The following is a 26,126-nucleotide window of genomic DNA, read 5'->3' on the forward strand; positions in this document are numbered from 1 at the left end:
TTGGTCAGGGTGCTCACCTCCTGGCTGCTGTGAGCATCAGGTGCTTGGACTCTGGCTGCCCCCTGCTCTGGGGCTGCTGGGAGCTGCCTGACCCAGCAGCTGGATCTCTCTCTGCTCCTCTCTCTTCCCTTCCTCATGTGAGTATGTCTGACCCACAGGGATCCTCCCTCATGCTCCCACTCTTGTTATTTTAATGTCCCTTTTTCATCCACTCCTAGATTGTCCAGTAATCATAACACACAGAAAAGGGCAGTGATTCTATCTGTGTGTTAAAACCACGTGGGAAGTTCTTTCCAGGACAGACCCCTCTGCTCCACCCAGAACTCCTGGATCTGCAAATCCCGTGGTGGTTCTTACATAGCCAGCTTTGCTTCCATCTATGCATGTTCACCTGGCAGCCACTGTCCTGGGCGTCTGAGTGCCCACTCCTGCCACTTCCAGCTGAGTGAGCTGGGTTGAAGTGCCTAATCTCCCTATGCCTCCATTTTTCCTATCTATAAAATGAGAAATTTTATATGGTGTGAGAATTAAATCAGGTAACCACGACAACATGAGTTTATGAGTTAGTTTGTTAGGTAGGAAAGATTCATCAGGTTATGAGAGATTCCAGACTGCAGTGATTTAAATAAGATGAAAGTTAATTTCCAACCCTAGGCATAGAAGGCAGACTCATCAGGGCTGGAAAGGCAGATCCAGGTTGTCATCAGAGACCTAAGCTCTTCTTAAGTCTCCAGTCTGATATTCCCGAGGTTACCTCATAGTCCAAAATGGCTTCTAGAACTCCAGCCATCACAGTCATGTTCCAAACAGGAAGAAGGAGAAGAAAAGAAGGACACACCTCCTTGCCAAGGAAACTTCCCAGTGTTCCCACATCACTCTGCTGCTTTATGGCAGAGGGCAGAGCTTATTCACACACGTGCATCCAGCTGTCAAGGAGGTTGGGAAATGTCTTCTACTCCAAGAGGCAACATTCTGGAGTAAAATGGCTATTTTGTCACTAAGAAGGAGAGGATGGATATGGGGAAACCAACAGTGTCTACCACATAAAAGGAGCTTCCAAGTCAGCCTTGAGACTCTCACCCCAGCTCCCCCAGCTACCAGCTTTGGGCAAGTTACTTGACCTCTTTGAGTCTTGGTTTTCTTACCTGTAAAGGGGTAAGAATAATATTACATACTGCAGAGGATTATTATAATGATTAAATACTTCAATATAAAGCATAGCATCTAGTATACAGTGAGTCTTCAATAAGTGTAAGATATTACTATTACTATTTCCAGTTTCTTCCTCCATTATGTGCCATATCCTTGGCTAATATCTGAGAATCCAAAGAAAATGAGATGGGCCCCAGGCTCTCTCTCCCCCATTTGAGTCTAGTGCCTCTGTCCTCTCCACCGGTCTTGAAGCTCCCTCCATGTGAGCCACTTGGGTGGTTTTAGTCATGATGATGGGACATAACCTCCAGAAGGCCACTGCTCTTTCCTGAGTCCCTTGGAGGACCCCAAGTTTCCTAGCTAACTAATACCTAAGTCATTAAAAGTTTGCTGAGTGCACAGGAGCCCGGCACAGGTGGCATCGGGATGGGAAGGGAAGGGTGTGCAGCACAGCTAAGGTGGGTGCACTCCGTGTGCACCGGGACCCAAGAGGAAGGGCCGCTGAAGCACGGGGTGGGGGGCCGGCTTCCTTTGCCAGCTTTGCTTTCTTGCTTGTGGCAGACGCTAGAGGACATATGAGAACAGGGAGGAGGAGTTGCTGATTAGCTGGTTCTTGGAGGTTTCTGCAGGCCTGTCGTGTGTGCTGACGTGCACCAAACATGCCAGGGCCCCATTCTAGCCAGGAGAGGGCCGTGCTCTGCAGTTGCGGCCCACAGCACCCCACTGGCCCAGAACTGATGGCAAATGGTCTGCAGGGAGCTCTCATGTCTACAGGCTGCAGATGGTGGCCCTGTGCACGGTGGCCCCAAGGCCTAGTCAGCCCTCTCCAGTTGGGTGCTGCCTGGGAAAACATTCTCAATTTTTTTTCTCTAAGGGTCAACTTCTGAACGTAGCAGGAGATGTTTTTCATGCTGAGGCTCCTTGCATTTAGAGTTTGGAATTTGGGATTTAGGAGGTGGCTTGGCCCCTGTCTGGTCAGGAGACATTTGGGGTGGCTTCCCACTTCTTGCTCAGTTTTTCATTTAAGAGAAGAGAGTAACAATATATTCCGACACTTGGCTTTGCAATTTTTCGGGGGAAAAAAGCTGAAAATTAGGAGAGAAACCTTAGGAGAGAGGAATAGTTGCCTTTCCAAAAAATAGTGTTGTGAGTTTTCTTGGTTTGGCTACTTATAACAGGTGACCCATGTCACTTGCATATTTCACTACTGACTGCTTCTATGACAATGACCTCAGGTTCCAGAAAGTGAGCACAAGAAATTTTCCTCGCCTCTCACAGACCTTCCCTCCTGTCACCGAGGCTCAGGAGAGGTGTCCCACCTACCAGGTGCCCCGATATTAGAAAAGGGGATGACTAAGGACCCGGCACATATGTTCTGAGTGTGACATCGCAGAAAACTGTGCTTATGTGTTTATATTTCTGTATGTGGACGTGGTGGCATGGGGAAGATAATAAATGATGTGCTCTTTACCTAAAACAAGTTTAGAATATAGTTGGAATGGCAAGACTAACATCTATAGAGACCAACTATCAGCCAAGTGCTTTCTTAAGCCTCCCACTCTCTGGAGTGGTTGCAAAGGATTCAGTGAAGATCCAGAGATTGTGTATACGAGGCACTTTGTAAACCGTGAAGTCCTGTGTAAATACTGTATTAATAATTTGCTCTTGGTGAGAGAAGGCTACACAAACGAGGTAGGGTCCAAGCCTGACCTTGAAGCACAGGTGGAGGACAGGGGAAGAAGGGCCTCACAGGGGTGGGTGTGGTCAGGAGGGCCGTGGGCTCTGCTCTCATTGGACTCGAGAGGTGGGTGTTTGTAGCTCCATTTGACGGTGAAGACATTGGGGATCCAAGGGTGAGCAGCTTGTCAAACACGTGGAGACTGACAGACCTGGTCCACAGCTTGTGACAGCCTAATCAGAGGTTTCAAGCTCAAAGTTACAGGCCAAGGCCAACCAGCGCCAGGCCTCAAATATGTCTGCTGAAACATAATCTGCTTCCTTCAGTGCAGGGTCAGCAAAAAAAAAAAAAAAAAAAAAAAAGATATAAAGAAATGAGTTCGGGAAGATTGATCTAGTGGTGCTCTACAGAGGCTTTGGGGTGGGCAGGGAGCCTGGGGGCAGCCGACCAGACTGATAAGGCTGATGAGTGATTAACCGGGTGGTGGGTGGCTGATTTCCAGCCTTGTTAGAAAGGACTCCAAGCAGCAAGATAAAATTAAGTTAAAACAAGTGAAGAAATAAGGCGAAGGGAAGATAAAAATAGGAGGGAAAGATGAATCCAGAAGTGAGGCTATTGCATAAAATGCATAATGTAATTTCCTGTGCGTTTGCTAGAGATGGACACACATTTGGCACCGCGCTGCGTGAGCAGCAAAACAAAATCAGCCATGAGATCTGCAGCACCCGTCGGGGGAACAGTACCCCAGGGAGGATTCTCCTGATATGGCAGAGCTGGACTGAGAAGACGGTCTATCTTTGAAACCAAAGAATCCCTGATAAAGACCTGGATTCGGCCACAGGAAGGGCAGAGGAGGGAGTCCAGCCTCCTGCTGTCATAAGAGCATTTTCCTGGGACAGGTGGGGTGGGTGGGAGACGTGGCGGCACCGCAGTAGGTGAAGCCACGCAGAGGAGCCGGCAGACGGTTACCAGCCCGCCTGGAGCCAGGCGGCGTGGCTCCCGGGGAGGCCATTCCCGGCAGGGCCCGGGGGGGCCAGCCCAGCTTGCAGCCCTGCGAGCCTTCCGGGCTCTGCTCTCGGAAACTGCCCCGGCCTGGAGGGCCCAGGGCCAAGGGCTCGCCTGCTCTGCAATAGCCATTCCTGGGTAGTTAGTCGTTCGTGGAGCTGTGTTGCATGAGAGGAGCCGGCGCCAGGGAAAAGGAGGGCTCCACCCAGAAGCTAAGGCAAACAAATCGGAGCCATTTAGCATCTGCACCTGCAAACTATGAACTGTTCTGTTTAAAGTGTTTTGGGATCAGAAAAAGATGACTTTGTGGCCTGCCTTTAATTCCGTCTTGGAAGCTATCTGAATGTAGTGCTGAGGTTTAACACGTTAGCTGCCATGTGAGTTGTATTTAACTCACGCTAGTTTTGAGCCTGAGGCCCCATGAAGGAAAAGCTGGGTAAAACCTTGCAGTGGCTTCGTGAAAATCTTACTTGTGGGTGTTCTTACAGTTACAATTAATATGGACAAATTAATTCTAAAAATGTGGATTAAATGATAGAAGTCAATATATTTCATTTTTCATTAAATTAGAAAGGATTGTTTTATTTTCGAAGTTTTTGTTTTATTTTCATAATAAAACACCGTGGCCCCAAGAAAAAAAATTTTTTTTTCTGGTGTGGCCATCACTGTGTTAATATACAGGGCAAAGGGGAGGAAATTATTCTCTTCTTGCCTCTAGTCTTTTCTTACTTTCTCTGTTGTAAACACACACATGCTGCCCTTGGTGTCTTAAGTGGTAACAGTGTCCTCTGGAAGCACCCTAGGATGAAAGGGTTCATGGAGAGCAGCCCCAGTAAGGTCCACACTGCTGTGTTTGGGGGTCCACTGCGTGTCTTCCCAGGGGCTGGAGCTTCTCCTCCCTTGCTCACTTACAGAAGCACCGGCAGCTTCCCCTCGGCCATTGCCAAAGCTCTCAGCCCCTGACAGAGCCTGGCCCGGTCTCACACAATCTGAGTCATCCTTTACGAGGCTGCGTGCACTCAGTGGCCCCAAAATCTTTGCCAGGACTGAGCCTGGAGATGCTGGAAGCCTAATGCAGCCGCCAGGGCGTGAGGCTCCTGCTCCGTGCTGGGCCAGAGGACGGGAGAGAGACAGAAGGGGTTGGGTTCTGGAACACTCCTTCTTGGCCTCCGGAGCTTGCAGGGCTGCGCCGGGCCAATTGACATATCCCTGCTGCAGGTGGCAGGGATGGTTACTGCAGATCTTCAGCTACACACCGGGAAGGACCCGGCTATGCTCAGGGCGCCACCCTTGGAGAAATGGAGGGAGCGAGGTCCTGCCTGTGTATTTCTGTGCATCCTCTGTGTCCCCAGCTGAATAAATCTTCAGCTAAAGCAAAAGCTGAAGTTCCGGGGTAAGAGTTCATTTTCATAGGCCAGGTGGAGACTTAGGATGTGACATGTCATCATGGCCCTCATTATTGGCAGGCCAAAGGTGATCAGGCCCTCCAGCCCATCTCCAGGTGTCAGCCATAGTGCCAGGGGGCTCCTGGGGCAGGAGGAGGAAGTGAGAGGAGGAGAAGACAGACAGGGAGGAAGGAGGGACATCCGAACAGCCTCCTCCTGGTATCCCTAACTCAACAAACCCACATGTCATTTACTGTTGTTATCCCCCAAATTACTTCTTATTTATGATTCCTTCTTCCCCTCCCCAAGCCCATAATCCCATCACCAGGTCTGGCTAAGTCTGCCCTCACCTGCAGTTGCCACCATCCAGCAGGTGTCCCTGCCTCTCCCTCCTTCCGAGCCCCACTGGCACCCAACTGGCCCTCAGCCGCCCTCTCTGTAACTGGCATCCTACAGAAAGGCTTCCTGTGTTTTCCTCTGGCCTCCAGGGCAAAGCCCAAGGCCCCACAGGCCCCCTAGGCTGCAGAAGGAGAGCCGGCTCTGCCTCCGCCCGCCCCAAAGCCTCAGCTTTCCTGGACTACCTGCAGTTTCTTGCTCTCTCTCACCTCTGTTCCTTCTGCCTGAACACTTTTCCTCTCTCGCATTTGGCTAATTCAAGTTCATTCTCCAGGTCTCAACCTAGATATCCCTACAGGGGATAATCCCTTTCCTCCCACTATCAGTGCCCCTCCTCCCTGCTCCTTGGGGCACCCTCCACCCCAGCTGGCCCTTGCGATCCAGGTTTACTTCGCAGTCACCCCTATGCTCTGCAAGGGCAGGGGCCACATTCATGTTGCTCTGTTGGATTCTAGAATATAGTGCAGGACTAAACACATAATAGGTTGTTTATAAATGTTTCCCGAATGAATGAGGCAGTGGATTAAATACAGTGCTGATAAGTTTCTGACAATCATGGTAAAAGTTCAAGTGTCAAGAAAAAAGCATGAGCCCTGGAATGAGATCAAACTCTACTTGAATCCTAGATCCAGTGGTGGCAGGGTATTAGGGCTCTCCAGAGAAACAGAACCTGTAGGAGATGTAAGTAGATAACAAACAGGATAGAGAGATCTATCTATTTGTCTCTCTATTGGGAGAGACTAAGACTGAGATTTATTTCATGAATTGGCCCACACCCGATTGTGGGGGCTGGTGAGTCCAAAGTGGACAGGGCAGGTCCGCGGTCTGGAGACCCAGGGCAGAGCTGATGTTGCAGCTCAAGCCTGAAAGCAAACTGCTGGCAGAATTCCCTCTTCCTTGGGGCCCTCAGTCTTTTGTCCTATTCATGCCTTCCACTGATTGGGTGAGGCCTGCTCACACTGGGGAGGGTAATCTGAATTACTCTAAATCTACCCACTTAAATGTCAATCACATCTGAAAAACACCTTCACAGCAGCATCTAGACAGGTGTTTGATTAAATAGCCAGGTGCCGTAGTGGCTCAGACAGCCTGACACATAGAGTTAGCTATCGCACCAGGTGACCTAGGCGAATGATTTGAGGTCTCCTAGCCTCCATTCCCTTCACGTTGAGGTGGACAGCATGGCGCCCACCTCAAGAGGTAGTGGAGAGGATTAAAGCACAGCATGTCTGGTAAACAGCCGTGACATTGCTGTCTCTTGGAGGACAGTCTCACCTCCCACCTCACTCTTATTCCAACTACACTTCTCCCCAAAAGGAGGGCCATGAGGTAGCAGAGATTCTGAGTGTGGGATATTTTCTCTCCTTCTACACCTTTCTCAGTGGAGGGGATACTCCTAAAGGAGGCAACCACCCTCTCCCTGTTCCTAGGGGCTGGCTACATGCAGCTCATTCAATTTCCATACCCTTGGGAATGGGGGCTGACGGAATGAGAATTTTGCTGAGGTCAAAGTTGCAGATGGACTCCTGAGTAGACGCAGAGGTAAAACTCAGACTGGAAATGAATTCTGTGCTTCTGGAAGATTTTATCCCCCTAACCTTACATCCCTCCCCTTCGCCCCTCTCAAGGCTCTGATTCTACACTGGACTCAAGTTCTGGAGTCATGGAAGTCCAGAAAACAAGATTTTATTTCTACCAAGGACCCACTAAGCTCCTTCTCTCTGTCTCCAGACATGACTAGTGTATGTGTGTATATGCTGCTGTGTTTGGCTTTTGTTCTAATTTCCTTGAAGTAGAGATAATTTTGTGTGATAAAAAAATGCTTATTTCTTTGATAAATGCAAGGCCCATAGACCTCCTTCTATTTTAAGCAAAATTGGCTTTCTTTTTTTGTACAAAAGGAAGAAAAAATATTGCCCATCATGTGTGTGGCCTGAACACAGCCCTCAAAACATCTTAAAGGTTATCCATCAAGGTTTTTAAAAGGAAATATATTGTTCTTAATTATTCTTATCTTATTATATAATACTTTGTGGATTTATTTTTTAATCTATAATCTTATGCCAAAAGAGGCCATATAGGCTTATTTTTATTTGTAGACTGAAACAGAAATGAAATGAATAGTTTGCTATTTTAAATTCTACTGTCTATTACTTTTCCTTTCAACTTGCAAAGGAATTTTGTGCTACAGATCAACGTCTGGCCCAGGGTCAGCGGCGCTCCCTGCAGGCCAGTGGGGAAGGCCTGCGAGAACTCTGGCCAAGAGGCAGACGTATATTTCTTCCATAATCCTGTGTGCGTGGGCGAAGTATCAGGCAAGGTATAAATAAAATGTTCTGACTCCACATATGGTATTTTGGGTTTACAAATCCTTCATAAACTTTTTCCACTCCTATCAGCAGTTTTATTCATTATGGGACATCCAGCAACTCTCCTTTCGGGATTATTTGAGAAGCAGCAAAGACTTCCTGTGGAAGGAGCATGTTTGCTGTAAGATCTGTGCAAAGATTGAGTGCCTGCGGGAGAGTAATCCCCATACTGCGGAGCTCCGGTTTTCGGCGGGGTTTCCCCTATTCCCTGCTTTCGTGTTCTCGGGCACGGATCCTGCAGTAGTGCAGCCATGACCATGGGAAAGTGCTTTCTCTTTTCCTCCAGGGTCCCAGGGTCCTGTCCATAGGCTGGCCGGCATGTTTTCTCCTTCCTGTCTGCATTCAGCTTGTGTTTTTAGTGATATGGGGGTTCAGAGTGGGAAATCAGGCCCAAAAGATACAATGTCAAAATTTAAGAACTGAATTACTCTCAGCCTGGCACTGCAAATTGAAACTGGGTTCATCTTTCCACCTCTGTGTGAGACTAGGTTTCGAGCAGGTGATGGAAAACGTGTATCTTGGATCAAAAAGAGCCAATAGATGGGTGCGTCTCTGGAGCCAAAGTATCTAGACACAGCTTACTGGGTGGCCTCATCTGTAAGAACAGAAAAGATCCCATGCTGACTGCGTAATGGGAGAAACAGACGTCCTCCAGGGCTCAGGTTGGCAAAGGATGCTGGAGCCAGTGGTCCACGTGACTTGAGAGCCCCCGTCACACACACTCCTCTCTGCGGGACAGCGAGCTCTATGCCAGCACACGTAATTGAGCATTGAGGAACATTTTGGATAAATTAAGAGGGACAAGTACCAGACTCGATGGTGCCACACACTCTTTTCTCTGTCCCTTTCCATCTGTAATCATCACCAATCATCCCGATTCTACCTGCTAATTACCACTCAAAACTATCCCCTTCACGACAAGGGCTGCCTCTGCCTCCGATCACGTACTGTCACTCCAGATTGATGTCCTCAGCTACAGTCGGGCCACCGCATCTGTGGATCCTCAGAGAAGGGTACCCCTTGAAGCTCATAAACTAATAAACCCCAGCTCAGGGGCTCTCTTGCCCAGGTCCTTTCTAGGAGCCGGGAGGGGCCCTAGCACTGTGCTCACATAGTCATGTATTGTGTAAAATGTATTAAAAGTGAGATATATTTTGCCATAATTGGTTAAGAATGTTTTCTCTTTCTGTTTCAACTTCCCCTCTTTGCTCATACTGTTGCGGTGTTAGTGTAATCGCTGGCACTTTGGGGCTCCAGCTAACAGGAAGTTGAGTGGGGAACATATTTAGTTTGGGTCTAGTAGGGGATATTTCTGTGGTTGGTGATTGTTTCCAAATGCAGTTAAGTTATTGCTGGTCATCCTGTTGTAGGAATGGCTTCTAGGAGTACTCCTACGGCGGCCGCACTGACATGTCCAGCCGTGTGACGGGAAGGAGAGGGCCAGCACTCGCATCGTGACGTGAATGTGTCCTGCAGCACCTGACACCAGACGTTTATGCAGATTCAAGGAAAAGAAAAGTTTGAGATGTACAAAGCAGGAAGCTGGTCTATGGAAAATTCTTCCAAAGTCAGATATGTAAAATTGTAAGCAGAGGACTTTGTTTTCAATGACAGCTAGTCAAAACAGAAGTTCTCTCCTTTCAGGAATATAGCATGCCATGCTGTGTGTACAATTATAAAGCCCTCGTAAATTTCTTTTCTCCTCTTTTATGAGAATTCTGAAAAAGAGATTTATTGGACTTCCCGTGTTTTAATCTATGGTTGTGGCATTTATTACCATTCTTAAATTTGTATTTTCTTGAGGTTTGTCTTCTCATTCTAAATAAGTGTTGACTTTTGTACCTACTATATATTCTTAGTTTTGAATTCTTTTGTTTAGAGAAGGATCCCCAAATTGTGTAATCTTTGGGCCCCAGAAGATCTTGATAAACCGCTGACCACCCCCCAGGTTGGACTTAGGCTGGTCTTCTTAAAGCAGAAGCCTGGCAGGGAATGGGTCTCTAATTGGAATCCTTTGATGACATTCATCCTTCATAAACTGGCGCCCACTGCCCTCCTCCTTCCTCTGTCTCATGGGGCTCTCTTGCTGCAATGGCTGCCTGGTCTGGCCATGGGACATCTCCAGCCACTCTCATCCTCACACCTGAAATTCCTGGCATTCCTGCTTTGCCCCATCTTTCAAGGCCAGAGCTCTGGGGATATTTGGAGAGAGACATTTGTTTCTCTTTTATTCTTCATTTATGGAGATTGTTTCATTATTTTCTCCATTCTTAATTAGTGTCTGCCAAGGAAATGGTGTCTAAGAGTAGACTTCATCTTTTATTTGTGTCTAAGGGGTCTGAACCTCATGTGGCAAAGCAGAGCAGGGAGTGCAGTTGTAGGCATCCTTTAATTTCATGTGATGCTATTACTAGCAAGAACATTTATGATATCTGCAGTCCCACCAGTAGTGCAAGAGTGGTCCTATCTCTCCACATCCACGCCAGCATTGTTGTTTTAGGACTTTTTGATAAAGGCCATTCTGACTGGAATAAGGTGATATCTCATTGTGGTTTTGATTTGCATTTCCCTGATGATTAGAGATGTTGAGCACTTCCTTACATGTTTGCTGGCCATTATTCTGTCTTCTTTTGAAAAGTTTCAGTTCATGTCCTTTGCCCACTTTTTGATAGGGTTGTTTGATTTTTTCTTCTTAATTTTCTTAATTTCTATATAGATTCTTGTTATCAGCCCTTTATCAGATGTGTAGCATTGGATAGAGCTTCAGCCCATCCTTCGAAGTGAGGCATCACAAGAATGGAAAAACAAGCACCACATGTACTCGCCATCAAACTGATACTAACCAATCAACACTAAGGTGCTCACGTGGAAGTAATATTCACCGGGTGCTGGTCAGGTGGGAAGAGGGTGGGGGAGTGGGAAAACTCACAACTCGTGGATGCAGAGCGTGCTGTGTGGGGGAAGGGCACGCTTGCAGCCCTGGCTTGGGCAAGACAAAGGCATTATATGTAACCAAAATGTTTATGCCTCCATAATATTCTGAAATAAAAAAAGAACATTTATGATAATAAAGCAAAGGCCAATTATTGTTTATGATATTCACTGGAAGCCCTTCCAAACAAGCACTTTTTCATTATTTACTGTGTGCTTTAATTGGTCACAGGACTGTTATACTAAATTATATCAGAGTTTTATTAAAATTTACAGATTATTTTCCCCTCCTTATTTCCTCTCCTCCCATCTTCTCTGTGTGAGTGTATCATCAAATCTTTCCTTTTAGTTTAGGGATTTACATGTAAAGATGATAGTGCCAAGTTACAATCCTCCCCTGCCTCCCTTAGCGTGCACATTATGTATCAAGAGAAGATAGAAGGAGACTCTGGGAAACTTCCAGGCCAAAGAAAGCAAACGTTAAATCTATCATGCTTTAAGCATGCCCTTAGACAACTTTACAGAGCTCTCCTGCGATTAGCTTTTTGGGGAATAATGAAAATAGTTTCCTCGGCATCCTCAAAGTCATGAACTTCATTTCTTCTTCCTCAGGTCCGATGGGCCAGTGTGAACCCCCTAGTTTCTCTGCCTGGACAGGGATACAAGTGTCACTCCTCTCCTGAATCCCAAGAGCTGCAAATCTGCACAGATAACTCTCTCCTCAAATTTGCTGTCTCCAACGTTACTCCACGCAGGTGAGCAGGGGGAGGAGTCCTAAGGACAGAACCTGGATGTACCTTCTCTCAAAGCGGTTGCTTGCCACTGTCCTGTCATCTTGACCACAAGAGTGAGTCAGGTAGAAGACCCTGTCCCAGCCTTTCCCCTCCAGATCCAGAGCTTTACAGATGAGATCGGGTTGAAAGTTGGTTTTCCTGGAGTATACTGTGCTCAGTTGGGGTTGGGAGGTGCCCGGCACTCCCAGGCTTCCTTTAAGTGCCTGCCAGGTGAAGGGGGCTCTGGAGCCACTGGAGGACTGACATCAGATAGATGACAATTGCCCGGTTACAGTTTCGTCCAGCTGAACTCGATACCAAATGTCAAATACCAGAGAATCATAATAACCCAGACATTTCTCAGGAGTTAAACGCTTTCAAGGACATTGACTGTTATTCCAATAAAACGACAGTCCAATTTCCAGCTTCACAAAATTCCAATCTTGCTTTTATCTCTTGTAAGTATTAAGGGTTACAGTGGGCTTAAGAGTGCAAGCTGGGAGTATAATATAAGATAAATGACAACCCACCATGCCTTCTCAAGAATACAGAGACTATTTATTTTATGCAAAAATAGTTATAACTCTTACATGTGCTTAGATCTATTTTGCCTCAAAAGATAAGTAGCATTTTTTTTTTCTTTCTGGCAGATAATTAATAGTTTCTTATCTGTATTTCCCTTGTCCAAACTAAGCTGCTAGGCAGAATAGAAGAAAAACACAGTCATGTTCAGTATGTTAATTATAAGGTTATGACATTGTAAAATGTAACCCAAATACAGTGGCCTTTAAGATTCTGAAATCTGTGCCAAAAATGAATCACAGAAGGACAGAGTCACTGCAAAATGTTCAAGAAGTGATCACTTCCATTCGTTTATTTATCCATTATTTCTTTCAATAGAGCTTATGTTGCCTTTCTATGTTCTCTGATTTGTCCACTATTTCAAATGAATATATTAAGGGTGAGGTAAAGGGATTGGAGACACAACCATAGCATGGGTATTGTGAGGCTATGATGTGTGCGGTGCTTATAGAAAGCAATGAATATGCGAACCAAATAAAGGTGCTTGTTGACACGTGGTTCTGCTAGGTCCATTGCTTATCCTGTCAACATTCTGGGTTCTGAGGGACGGAGAGCCCATACCAAGCCTACGAGGAGGCTGCTCAAGAGGCAGCAGGCAGGCTGTCTCCTCAGTGGGAGAATGTCCTACAAACGTAGCTTTGAGGGGAAGGAAGGCCTGACAAATAGGCAAAGGGAAATTTTTTCCTACTTCCAAATTTTGGGGTAACCTGGCCTGAACTTTAAGCCATATCCCCCTAGAGGAGGCTTCTTCCTGTTCTTCTTTCTCCTGGGCTAACCCCCTTGGTGCCAGTGTCTTCCATCTCGTCTGATGGCTTCATCTTCTCGGTAAATCTCATTGCTTCAATCAAATTGCTTTTTTTAAAAAAAATTGGAGACTAATTTGAAAACAAAGCATTTTTCATAGTTTTTATCTGATGTTAATTTTTTTTATATTCTTGTTGTCCAAATTCTATTATTCTGCCTGCTTGTGAGCGCAGAAGTCCACAGGTAATCAATCCATTGCTCTATTCCAATCCCCTCTCATACTTCGTATCATCGGTCCCTGCATGTAAGCACACATCTGCACACCCAGCCCTGCCTCTGGGTGCCAGTGTCCTTTTTGAAGAACAAGCTCTTTCTTACACCTGGCAAGTGGGCATGGGTGGCGTTGGGATGGGCGAGGAGGGGGCTTCTACTCCCGACACTTCTACAAGGTCAGCTGCCTCTGTTCTACATTTACTTTCTCCTCTGGCACCTTCCCTACCGCATTTCCCTGCTCTCCCCCAGCCCTCCCTACCCCTTTCTCTGCAGTCTCCCTTTTCAGTGCACAGCTTATTCCAGAATCTCCCACCCCAGGCCCAGGCCTCACCTGCATCCGCCAGCCAGCACTGACTCCCACGCAGCATCCTCCTAGCTGACCTGGCTGTGCTCTGGGTGTGACATGCACTAGCTATGATTATTCCAAGTGGCTGGTCTTTGGCGAGCCCCAAACTGGATTTTGCCAATCACTTTTTTTTTCCCCTTAATTTTCAGGCCCTTGTGTATTTTAAGAGGAAATTTAATCCATCTGTTTCTGGTTCATTTGCAATTACAATAACACATCAAAACCTTGTGTTGTAAGACTTATTTGATGTTCAAGAAGCCTTATGAACTTTTCCACAGGACTTTAGAAACCCTCTTCCTAGAACCTGGAAGAAGTCTCTGGACAGCTATACGCCAACTTCAACATGACACTGTGTTTTCAGTTCAAGATCTAGAATAGCTAAAGGTGTTTTCTCACCCGTATTAGGCAGTTTTTCAGCCTATATCTTGGTTGTTGCATCCCCACAGGAAGATATTAAATTTGGAAAGACTACTTGTGCCTGGAGGGCAAAGCCTCCCAGTGTGCCAGAAGTTCCAGGGTGAGGTGGGGCTGGAAGCCTCCAGAGAAAGGCTTTAAAGTTTAATCCCTTTCTGGTATTTTCTGAACTGTTATGAATAGGAAGAACTCAAGAGCCTGTCATCCCAATTCCTGAGGGGAAGTTTTTACTCACAGACAAAAACATCAATAAAGATAGTGAATAGAACCGGATGTGGCCACCGTGGAGAGAGTGCATGGAAGTAGGTCTTTTGGGATGGAAGGCGCCATAGTGGAGTTACCTGTGGAAAAGATGTGTTGACCATGGGCACGGGGGCTGGAGTTCCATTCCAGGAAGGGGAGAGAAGGGAGGAGAATAGTGTTAGCAGCTCCTGTTTAGCTAGGCAGGGGAAACTGTACGCCAAGTGAAGGGTGAGGTGTCTAGACCACCTGGGAGGCTGCAGGGAAGAAATGGGCTGCAGGAGGAAAAGCTGGGGTAGCTGGTGTCCCCTTGAGCGTTCTCTGGGGAAACCAGTCTCCAACGGTGCTGATGCGGGTCACAGCCATGGCGCCCCAGTGCCTCACGCTCAGTCTTTGCAGACTTTGGGTGGAGACTGGGGCGTGGCTGTGTCTGCCCCCACATGTCTGATACTCGGCTCAAGCATTTCAGGAAGAGCTGGGGTCCTTTCTGGTCAGTCTTTTCTCAGGTCGTGTCAGTGGTTGATTAGCCTTCTCTTTTGTAGCCTTCTCTTTTGACTTACGATGTGTGATCTCATCCCATTCCAAGCCTGAGAGAGCATCGTTGGGGGTGCAGAGCAGTGGCAAGGAGAGGGGGCTTTTGATTGGTTCCTATACAAAACGTGTGTCTTCCCCCGGAGCAATGTTCTAAAGAGTACGTGGCAGGAGTCACACCAGGGAGATGAAGAGAGAAGGAAACAGTAGTAGAGAAGAGAGAGCTTTATCAGGTAGGAGCCCAGCTACAGGCCACCCTTAGACTTCCACCATCCATAATCCAACAGGCGCTGGGGCTCGGATCTTGTGTGGAGTGAGACATAAGTCTTCTCTCCAGGAAGGAAGGCTGAGCCGCCTGTCCAACAGGATAAAGAGAGGACACAGCTGGAGAGTAGTGGGTCCCTTCCACAGCAAGCAGCTGTTAGCACAGCTTCTGTCCTTGCTACCTGAATGCCGCCATCTTCCTCACCTCATTCCAAATCCTACACCCTTCCAAGTCCAGATCAAGGCCCTTCTTTCCACGGGGACTTCCCTGGTCCCCTCTGCCTGTGTGTTGCCCCGTTCATCACTCCTGCCTGGACACCAACAATCCGTGGAGTTTTACTGATGCTTCCTTGCACTGGTGGTCTCCTTTGCATAGATGTGTGTCCACTGTCTTCCAATTACATGGTTACATCCTGCACGGCTGGGACTGTGTCTGTACTGCTTTTGTTCCGTCACAATGCCTCACAGAGAACCTTCATTAACCAACTGTTCCAAAGGGCTCTGAGGCTCTTGAGCCTCCTGAACCCTACAGTTGCTTCCTCTGGCCACACTGGATAGTTTCTGGGTGAATTTTTTAGCTGAATAAGAAAATGTACTACTGGTCTCTGGAGGAAGAAGGCAGGAAGAAGTAGACCAGGCTACAACAGAAACAAGAACTTGAGGGGCAGTTACTGGGGGCAGGGCGTGGGGTTGTTTGTGGTGGTGGGTGCAGGGGAGGGCAATGATCTGTGTCCCATGTGTTAGGACAACACAAAGTCCGTGGCAGAACAAAGGCAAGCTGGTCCTTTGGCTTTAGGTTCATTCAACCCAGACAATACAGGGCAGCCTGGACTTGCCGTCTTCCCAAATGAGAGGGCAAACCAGCAACACAAGCCACCCCAATGAGGGACGCCGCTGTTAGTTAGCATCACCATAATTTAAATCAAACTCTACATAAAGTAAACATTTTTATGAAATGAAATTTGTCTCATGTCTAGTCCAGGCTGGTTTTAGGTCACTGCCCAAGGCTATATAAAATGTCACCTCCTTTTTAATTTATTATTTTATATAATTTCTATTTGCTAAACCAGAAAAGGCTGTATCCTTAAAAACAGGAAAATCCAGAGGAAGCTTCAAAGTTATCTTTTTTTTCTTTAAAATATCTTCATAAGTAAGAGAAAACAGTAGAAAATTTTATTCTCCTCCTATCTAGCAAAATGCCCAAGGGCTGTATGTTTGTATTTGTGAAAGAAGAAAAGTGTGTGTGGGGCGGGGGAGAGAGAGAAGAGAGAGATAGGCACAGGGTGGAAAGAGAGAGCAGAGAATCAGTCAAAGGCGCCTCTTCGTGTAATTATTCTGGTCTCCAGCTGCATTTTCAGCAGGCTTATGTAGAGCATCTTGCATCCTCAAATTCCATTCCAGGCCTGAAACTTACTGGGCAAGATATAACAGCTATTTGTGGTTTTTTTTTCCCTTATACTTTTGTTCTAATAGATTTTCCATTAATCTTTGGGTTTTCTGGGTGCATGATCATAAATAACAAGGAATTTTTTTCTTCTTTCCCAGAGTTATATGTTAACTTACATTTTGTGTCGAATTTGCAGAGCTAGGACTTCAGAGCAATGTTAAATAAAATAAGAAAGAATGGACATTCTTGTTTTTTTCCCCTGAATTCTCATATTTCAGCATGAATTATGATAATGGCTATTGATTTAGTATCTGTATTCTTTCTCATGTTGTGAAATATCCACTGTTCTTAGTAGAGTTTTTTGTTTTGTTTTGTTTTAACATGCAGAATGGGTGTTGCTTTTGGGGGACTTAACTATAATGCTAATATGATTTTCTCCTTGAACATATTGTGATGAGCTATGAATATAATTTCTAACCCTAAACCATTCTTGCACACAAATAAATTTAACTTGCACACAAGTATTTGTTCCTTGTTTTTGACTAATTTGGTTTTGTTTAAGAATGTTTAAGTTTATGTAAGACAATTATTTTTTGTACATATTTACAAAGGTATTTTTATGTTTTCTTCTCTCTATTAAATTTTTACATTTTGATATAACAACTACACTAAAATGAAGTAGATTGTGTCTCATATTTTTCTAAATACTGGATTATATTAGTTAGGTTAACACTAGCTAGTTGCTACAAAAAACAACCCCAAATCTCAGAGGATTAATCCAGTATTTTTTTTTATCAACGATGACAGTTGGATGTGGGCTGGAGGCGGTGGTGTGTGAGGGCTGGTTCACCCTGGCTCACGAGAACTGATTGTGTGTACTTACCCCCAACTCTGTGTTCAACAATGTCACGTTGGTTGCCTAAAATCAGTTGTAACGGGAGTATTTACATCATAGAAATTCACAAATGCTACCAATTGGAGCTTTCCCCTTCTTCTCACCAAAAAGCTGGTGGATTAAACAATTACCAACACACCGCCACTTGTTGGGTGGCTCTGTGGGGTATCTCTGCTCCAAGCAGTGACTCAGGGATCCTGGCTCCTCCCATAACATGGCTCTGCCCTCTCAGGGTCCTTCACTTTGAGCTGCAAGGGAGGGAAGAGAGAGCACAGAAGGCCCTGCAGGACTTTTTATAGGTCAGGCCTGAAAGTGGCCTTCTTTATCCATTATCCAGAATGTGTCACATGGGCCCCTTTAGATGCAAGAAATATGAAAAATGCCATCCTTTTGTATGTACATCTCTTTTGGGACTTTTACTTCTGTCCCACTGCTTTTTTTTTTTCTTTCTTTCTTTCTTTTTTTTTTTTTTTTTGACAGAGTCTTGCTTTGTTGCCTGGGCTAGAGTGAGTGCTGTGGCATCAGCCTAGCTCACAGCAACCTCAGACTCCTGGGGTTAAGCAATCCTTCTGTCTCAGCCTCCCCAGTAGCTGGGACTACAGGCATGCACCACCATGCCCAGCTAATTTTTTCTATATATATTTTTAGTTGGCCAGATAATTTCTTTCTATTTTTTAGTAGAGACGGGGGTCTCACTCTTGCTCAGGCTGGTCTCGAACTCCTGACCTAGAGTGATCCACCCACCTCGGCCTCCCAGAGTGCTACGATTACAGGCATGAGCCACTGTGCCCGGTCTTGTCCCACTGATCTGTCTATTCTGGCACCAGGACTAAATTTTCTCATTACTATAGTCTCATATTTTATAAATCAATTTCTTCCTTCTTAATTTTCCCCCAATATTTTATTTGCTATCTTTTCCCATTTATTCTTCCAGATTGATTTTACAATTCATTTGGCAAACTCCAAAAAAAGAAAAAATTCCATTTGTAGTTTATTTAAATTGCATTAAGTTTATAGATTTGGGGGGCTAAAATAGACAAATTGATATATATATATTAAGATTGTATTCATAGGTTAATTAATAGTAACAATTCCTTAATTCCTAGAATTAAGCCCCCTAGATTACTTTGCATTATTCTTTTAATATACTGTTGAAATTGAATGCATGAAATTTGATTTAGAATTTTTACATGTAATTGACAAATGTGGTTGGCTTTTAGTTTCAGCCTCTTTCTCTCTTCTCCAGCCCTCTCTTTATATCATTGTCAGATTTTACTATTTTTTTTTTTTTTTTGAGACAGAGTCTCACTCTGTTGCCCAGGCTAGAGTGAGTGCCGTGGCATCAGCCTAGCTCACAGCAACCTCAAACTCCTGAGCTCAAGCGATCCTCCTGTCTCAGCCTCCCGAGTGGGTGGGACTATAGGCATGCACCACCATGCCCGACTAATTTTTTCTATATATATTTTTAGCTGTCCATATAATTTCTTTCTATTTTTAGTAGAGATGGGGTCTCGCTCTTGCTCAGGCTGGTCTCGAACTCCTGAGCTCAAACGATCCGCCCACCTCGGCCTCCCAGAGTGCTAGGATTACAGGCGTGAGCCACCGCGCCCGGCCCAGATTTTACTATTAATTGGAGAAAATTTATTGAGAATGGTCTCTTCCTTTCCTATGTATTATGAGAATTCTAATGGCCTGAAAGGTAGGTTCCTTTAAACCATCTGACGTTGTCAATTTTAAAATGTATTTCATAGTTTTTGGTTTATTTGGTTTTTCTATTTCTTTCTGAATCAATTATTTTAGTAATTATAGTCTTAAAATATTTCTCCAGTTGATATTTTCAAAATGATTAGCATAAAATTGATGATATAATTATGCTGGGTGCTGGAGTGGGGACGTGACTGGGAACCGGCACTTCTGAGATAACGGAAATGTTCTCTGCCCTGATTGTGGTGGTGCTTCCATGGTGCATACATTTGCCAAAACTCATTGAAATTTACACGTAAAATCCGCACATTGTATTGTAAACAAGCTACGTATCAATAAAGTTGATTTCTTTTACAAAAAAGGCTTTTTTACATTTTTTTAATGTGTCAGTCATATATAAAATATAGTTGTATTTTTCAGCCTTACATTTGAGGTTGTAATAAGAAAGCATTCTTCTTCTTTCATTTGATTTCTTTTTTCTTTTGTTTTTAAGGTTTCTGTGCTGCTTAATTTGTTTTTAGCTCTTGTTATATACAGTGTTTCCTTTTATAACTTTTTTCATGAGATAATTAGAAGGTACCAATTCCATTTTCAATTCTGATTCCTCTATCAATGTAAAGAATAAAGCAATATCAGCTGATCTCCCTGATGAAGAAAATAAGTATTTTAACTTCTTCCCACTCTTCCTATTATCACTCTCCTCTTTTAATGTGTAGCTGGCCTGGAGCAGGTGCTCAATAAATATTTGAATAAATGAATAATTAGAAAAGAGAGGAATGTGACTAAGTAGCCCTTCTCAAATACCAGCTGTATAGTGTACATATTCCTACATGCACTGTCGTAGGAGGGATGGTGAGTATCTCCTCATTCAAGGGCAAGTTCACTGATGCAATGCCCACTGCAGCGCTAGGCACCCCGAATATACCATGTGTGCTTCTGGAATGCATGAAAGTTGCTCATGATTTTATTTATAAGACATTAGAAGTATGAAATATATGATTGTCTTGGCCTCAACCTGTTGCTTTTTGTCTAGTCCTAATGGTGAATGGAAATTATTGTCCAGCCTACTATTGACTGAGTAGTTTCACAAATTGTGCAAATGAGGGAAAATTAGAAAACACCAAATAACTTGATATCTAATGTAAAACAGGAACTATACCTAGTCCCTGGAGATGAAACCTTAGGACACCTTAGTGTCCTAAGAAAACTTGGTGTACCACCATCTTCTCCCCACATCTTAACAATTTGCAATGTAGAGTAGAATAGGGTGACTGACTACCAGGTTTGCAAGGGATGAGGAGTTTCCTGAGATGAAAGTTTTTCAGTGCTAAAACCAGGAAAGTCTTAGGCAAGCCAGGAAAGTCCCAGACAAGTCAGAATGAGTTGGTTACCCTAAATATACAGCTGAACACATATAGCATTTTTTAAAGAAATAAATATAGTAACCAAAATATTATACAGCAATGAGTAAGTAAAGAGTCCCAGCCTTAAGTTGAAACTTTAGGGATCCCGGTTATAAACATAGCCTCCACAGCAGATAGAATCTGTACAGTAAGTAGTTTTTTAAATGGTGTAAGAGGGTTTTGATAAATGGTCTAATTCTGAATACTATTTATAGACTTTGGGGACTAGGGTGCCCATGCTGCTTGCTAGCTACTCATCGTCTCTCAGGTTTGTGAGACTGTGTTGGAGCCTACAAAGTCTTTCTGACTCTGGTCTGCTGTCATTAGAAATACCAAATATTTAACAAAAGTGCCAAGTCACTGGACCCATGGGGTTAGTTCATTTCGAAAAAGGAACCAGAAGAATGTTGAAAACATAAAACAACAAAAATCCGTGGTGTGTTTGTAAAAACCAAGACTCTAACCCTGATCTAAACCAGACTGTTCTCCTCCTGGCTTCCTCCCTTTCCCCCTTAATTAAGCTAACTGGAAAAGCAAGGCTTTCATCAGACCACGACGACAATCTTCCTACCCTAATCTCTAGGACGAAACAGAGAATCTGGTCTGGAATTGAATTTGAAATATTAAAGAAAAATGACTACCAGCTTAATGCTGTCACTGTCCCGTGTTTATTTTTCTTTCTTTTATGTCTGATGTCAAGAAGAAAATAATGTCATCTGCTGGAAATCTGAGTATGTTTGCATTTTGAGATAATTAGAATTAATGGTGGAGGGCCAAACTAGCACCAAACAATCCCTGTGCTTCCCATGTGCGTAAAACATTTTGTAATGACTTTCACTTAATCTGGGAGCCTGGCAGGCTGCCCCAAACCACCTAGATCCAAGGAGCAAAGTTCCTTTTTCAAAAAGAAAAATTTATATGCTGCAAGTTAGAAATTAGGGCATCTGTAAAATAGTTAGGGTCTGCAAATTGCTTTATCCATTTGGGGTTTTCCTCCATCTATGTTTCTTCCTTTTCCAGCTTGGATGGCAGTCCTTCTAGTGCACATAGCAACCATCCTGCACCTCACAGCTATGGGAAAGGTGAGTCTTCCAGAGGAAGGGGCAGAAATGAATTTCCCTTAAGGAGCTGTAAACTCAGGGAGCTCAGTTCTGCGAGATCATCTGTGAGATTCATTCAGTGAGGAGACCCAGACACAATGGTCATTTGTTGTGGGGTTGGCAGTAGTTGACAGGATGTTTGACTTTTCAATAGACTGTTTTGCCAACTGTACACCCCGTCTATGTGATTCATGCGTAAGAACTTCTTTCTCAACATCTTTCGGTATCTCTCATTACCCACAGGGTAAACCCCAAACTCCTAAACCCCTTGGCATGAGGCCCAAGGCTTTTCTTGAATGAGGGCATTTTTAGCTGTCTAGCTTCATTTTCCTACTTTCCATCCCACGTAATATAGGTCATAGCTATTGAATGCCTTGCAGTTTACTGAACATACAGTGCTGTTCTGTGTGCATACCTTTCCTTTCATTAGGAAACTCCTAGCTACCTTCATGCACAATCTAGCACTTTCCGTCTAGTAGGTGATCAATATATATGTTGAAAGAATGAATTTTAAAACTTAATTTAAACATCACTTTCCCTGACTCCCCTAGACAGAGTAAGGACTCTATTTTCTGTGCTTCCACAATTCCTTGGATGTGGTTTAACACAGTTGTTCATCACTAGGTGTGATTTTGCTTCACAGGAACATTTGACAAAGTCTGGAGACATTTTTGGTTATCACACTGGGAGGATGCTACAGCCATTTAGTAAGTAGAGATCAGAGATGTTGCTAAACATCTTGCAATGCAGAGCCTATCGCCCCCCAAACAAAGAAATATCTGGCCCAAAATACCAACAGTGCTGCCATTGAGAAACCCTGGTTGGCAGAACTCACCTTTTTAGAATAGTCATCTTGAGGGACATTTGTCTCCTTAGTTAGACAGCAAACTCCTTGATGTCGGGGTCTATATCTTAGTGATCTTGCATTCCCAATGTTTAGCACAGTGTCTGGCATGTCCAAGATGCCCAATGAGTGTTGAATCAAAGAATAAAATAGTGATGCACTGCAGAAGTGCTATGTAGTGATCATTCTCTAAGAAATTATGAAAAATAAAGGTAGGGCTTGTTAACACATGTGACAATCTGAATTACAAGCTCAAAGGAGTTGCCCAGTTTCAAGGAAATGGCATCTCTTCACTTTTTTCACTCCAAAGGCAGTTCTTTTCAATGGTTCATAACCTTGCCAGCAGTACCCTGTTGGGAAGTACCTTCTGCCTTGGGAGCAGTAGCTTCTACATCACTGCACTTTTCTCAGCCCTTAAAAATTCACACTAAAGGTTGACATTCTATTCTCATGCCAACTCTCAAAAGCATGGTCTCTTTGTAATTGGTGTCAGCTACAGCATTTCAGAATGGCCCATAAATAGCCCCCATTTGGGAGCTTTTGGAAGTGCTATTTTGATACCTCTGCCATGCGTATTCACTTGGACTCCAGCCACTTGTCAGGGAAACCATTTGAAAAGGCAATTTGGAAGCCCACCCACAAGATCCCAGCACCTCTTTCTTCTTGCTGATGGTATTAGACTAAAATTGTTCTGGTTTTGACTTTACCCACCCCTCTCACTAAATAACTAGATTATGTTTAGAATAAGAACTCAAAGCAAAATGGTCTAACTGTGAAGTTTGTATTTCTCAGAAGCCTTAGCAAGAACCTCCTCTTTGCATTGCAATTCCTCCATAGAATTGCATTTTGCTTGGAAACACTGCAAGCAAATTATGGTCAGAGTTGGTGTTTGTCCTAATAAAAATGTGAGGGGTATGATTTTAATTTAAGGTTTATCCTCCCAGGAATATCCAGGACATATAGGAGGAAGCACCCTGCTTTGCTAAACATTTGTGGTGGAATTATCTTTACCAATGAAATAAAAACATGCACAATTTTGTTTAGATTTCCATGCAAATTAAGTTCACTGCACATGGGTAAAATTTTTCCATCTCTCTCTGAGAGAATTTTACCCAATAGTCTTCTTCAAAATTAGAATTTATTATATTAAAGTTTACGCATTTGACTTAATAAAATAATCCATAAAGTTTAATGAGCACGTTTCACAATAGCCCTTTGCTTTATTGAAAAATTAACAATTTGCTATGTTTTGAATGTTTGCCCCCTCTGAAAGTCATAGCGAGATTTGACTGATGTGGGGCCTGTCAGAAGTGATTAGGTCATGAAGCCTCTGTCCTCATGAGTGGATTAATACCATTATTGCAGGAGTGGGTTAGCTATTGTGAGACTCGATTTGTTATAAAGGTGAATTTGTCCTGATTTCCTCCTTCTTGCATGCTGGCTTCTGCCTTTCACTCTTCCACCACAGAATGACCCTCACCAGATGCTGGTGCCATGCTCTTGGACTTTCCAGCCTCTAGAACTATGATAAATAAATTTCTATTCTTCATAAATTACCCCAGTGTGGTATTCTGTTACAGCAGTAGAAAATAGACTAAGACAGAAAATTCGTACTGAGAAGTGGGGTTGCTGTTATAACAAATAACTGGAAATGTGGAAGCAGCCTTGGAACTGGGTAATTATGGGTAGAGGGTAAAAGAGTTTGGAGGACCAGACTAGAAAATGCCTATATTGCCATAAACAAAGAATTAAGAATAATTCTGGTGAGGGCTCAGAAGAAGAGAAGACTAGGGAAAGTCTTCTTAGAGATTACTTAACTGGCTATGACAAAAAGGTTGATAGAAATATGGGTAGTAAAGGCTATTCTGATGAGATCTCAGATGAACAGAGAAACAAGGTATTGGAAACTGGAGCCAAGGCTTGTTATAAAGTAGCAAAGACCTTGGCTGAAGCACATCTATGGCCCAGGGCTTTATGGAAGGTGGAGTGACACACGAGGGTATGTGGTGGAAGACATATCTAAGCAGCAAAGCATTTAGGTTGCTGCCTGGCTACTTTTAATCACTTATAGTAAGATGCTAGAGAAAATGAATCATTTAGAGGCAGAATTTATAATTAAAAGGGAAATAGAGCAGAAAGTTTGGAAAATGCCTAGACTGACAATGCAAAGAATAAACAAGTATGCAAGGATGTGGCCAAGTAATTAAACAATCAAAGGGATTACCATAAATAGAAGGAATCTAGTCATCATGACAATGGGAGAAAGACCCTGAAGGCATTTCAGAGATCTTAGAGGCTGCCCCTCTCATCATAGGCCCAGAGATCTAGGAGAGCAGAATGGTTTTGGGGGATAGGGTCAGGGTGCCCTCCACCAGCTCGCTGCCCAGCACTACCTTGAGACTCTGCTCTCTGCATTCCAGCGCAGTTCTTTGGCTTCCCCAGCAGTGGCTCAAGCAGGCCCAGGTGAGACTCAACCTGTCAGTCAGAAGGAACAAGTGATACATCTAAGAGGCATCCATGTGGTGCTAATTTTGTAGGGGTACAGCATGCAAGAACTGTGGGGGCATGGCTTTCACTAGATTTCAAAGGATGTTGCAAATAGTTTGGCGGCCCAGGCAGAAACTTGCCACACAGAGTTCCCCCTCATGGAGCCACAGAAGTAAGGCCACCCCTGAGACCACAGAACCGTAGAGCTATCAGGGAACAATGCCAGCCTGGGAGAGATGCAGGCACAAGACTGCACAAGAGAGCTGAAACATGGGACTAAGCCCAACAAAGCCATAGGGGTAGGATTGCCCATGGTCTTGGGGGCCCAACTCTCACCCCAGTGTATCCAGGATTCCAGAAGTGTAACCAAAGGAGATTATTCTACAGCTTTAAGTCCTAATGTTGTTTTCTGTGTTGAGATTTGGACTTCCTTAGGACTAGTTACCTCTCTTTTCTTGCCTATTTCTCCCATTTGGAATGAGAATATCTATCCTAAGCCTGTCCCACCATTGTATTTTGGAAGTAGATATTAATAACTTGTTTTGACTTCACAGGCTCAGAGCTGGAGGGGATTTGCCTCAGGGAAAATTATGCCTTGAGTCTCACGCACATCTAATTTAGATGAGCATTTGGACTTTGGACTTCTCTCTTAGTGATGGAACAAATTAAGACCTTTGGTGCTATTGGGATGGAATGAATGTATCTTGTGTGTGAGAAGGACATGAGTTTTGGGAGGCCAGGAGTGGAATGCTATCATCTGAATGTTTGTCCCCTCCAGAACTCTTATTGGGATTTAATTGATGTGGGCTCTTTAAGAGGTGATTAGGTCATGAGAACTCTCCTCTCATGAAGTGATCAATGCTATTATTTCAGCATTAGGTTAGTTATTGTGAGACTAGGTTTGTTATAAAAGCAAGTTCAGCCTGATTTCCTCTCTCTGTCTTGTGTGCTGGCTTCTGCCTTTCACCCTTCCACCATGAGATGACACTTGCCAGATGCTGATGCCATTCTCTTGGACCTCCCAGCCTCCAAAATCATGAGAAAAAAAATTTTGTTTTTCTTTATAGATTACTCACTCTTTGGTATTCTGTTATAGCAACATAAAATAGACTAAGATACAACTGTTACATCTTACAGTGTGCGAACAATAGATGAGGATTCAAAAAGCATCACAATTGAAATTTACATTGTATCCAAGGAGCTTCAATTGGGATCAGCATGCA

This window comes from Eulemur rufifrons, chromosome 29 (assembly GCF_041146395.1).
Source record: "Eulemur rufifrons isolate Redbay chromosome 29, OSU_ERuf_1, whole genome shotgun sequence".
NCBI lineage: Eukaryota > Metazoa > Chordata > Mammalia > Primates > Lemuridae > Eulemur > Eulemur rufifrons.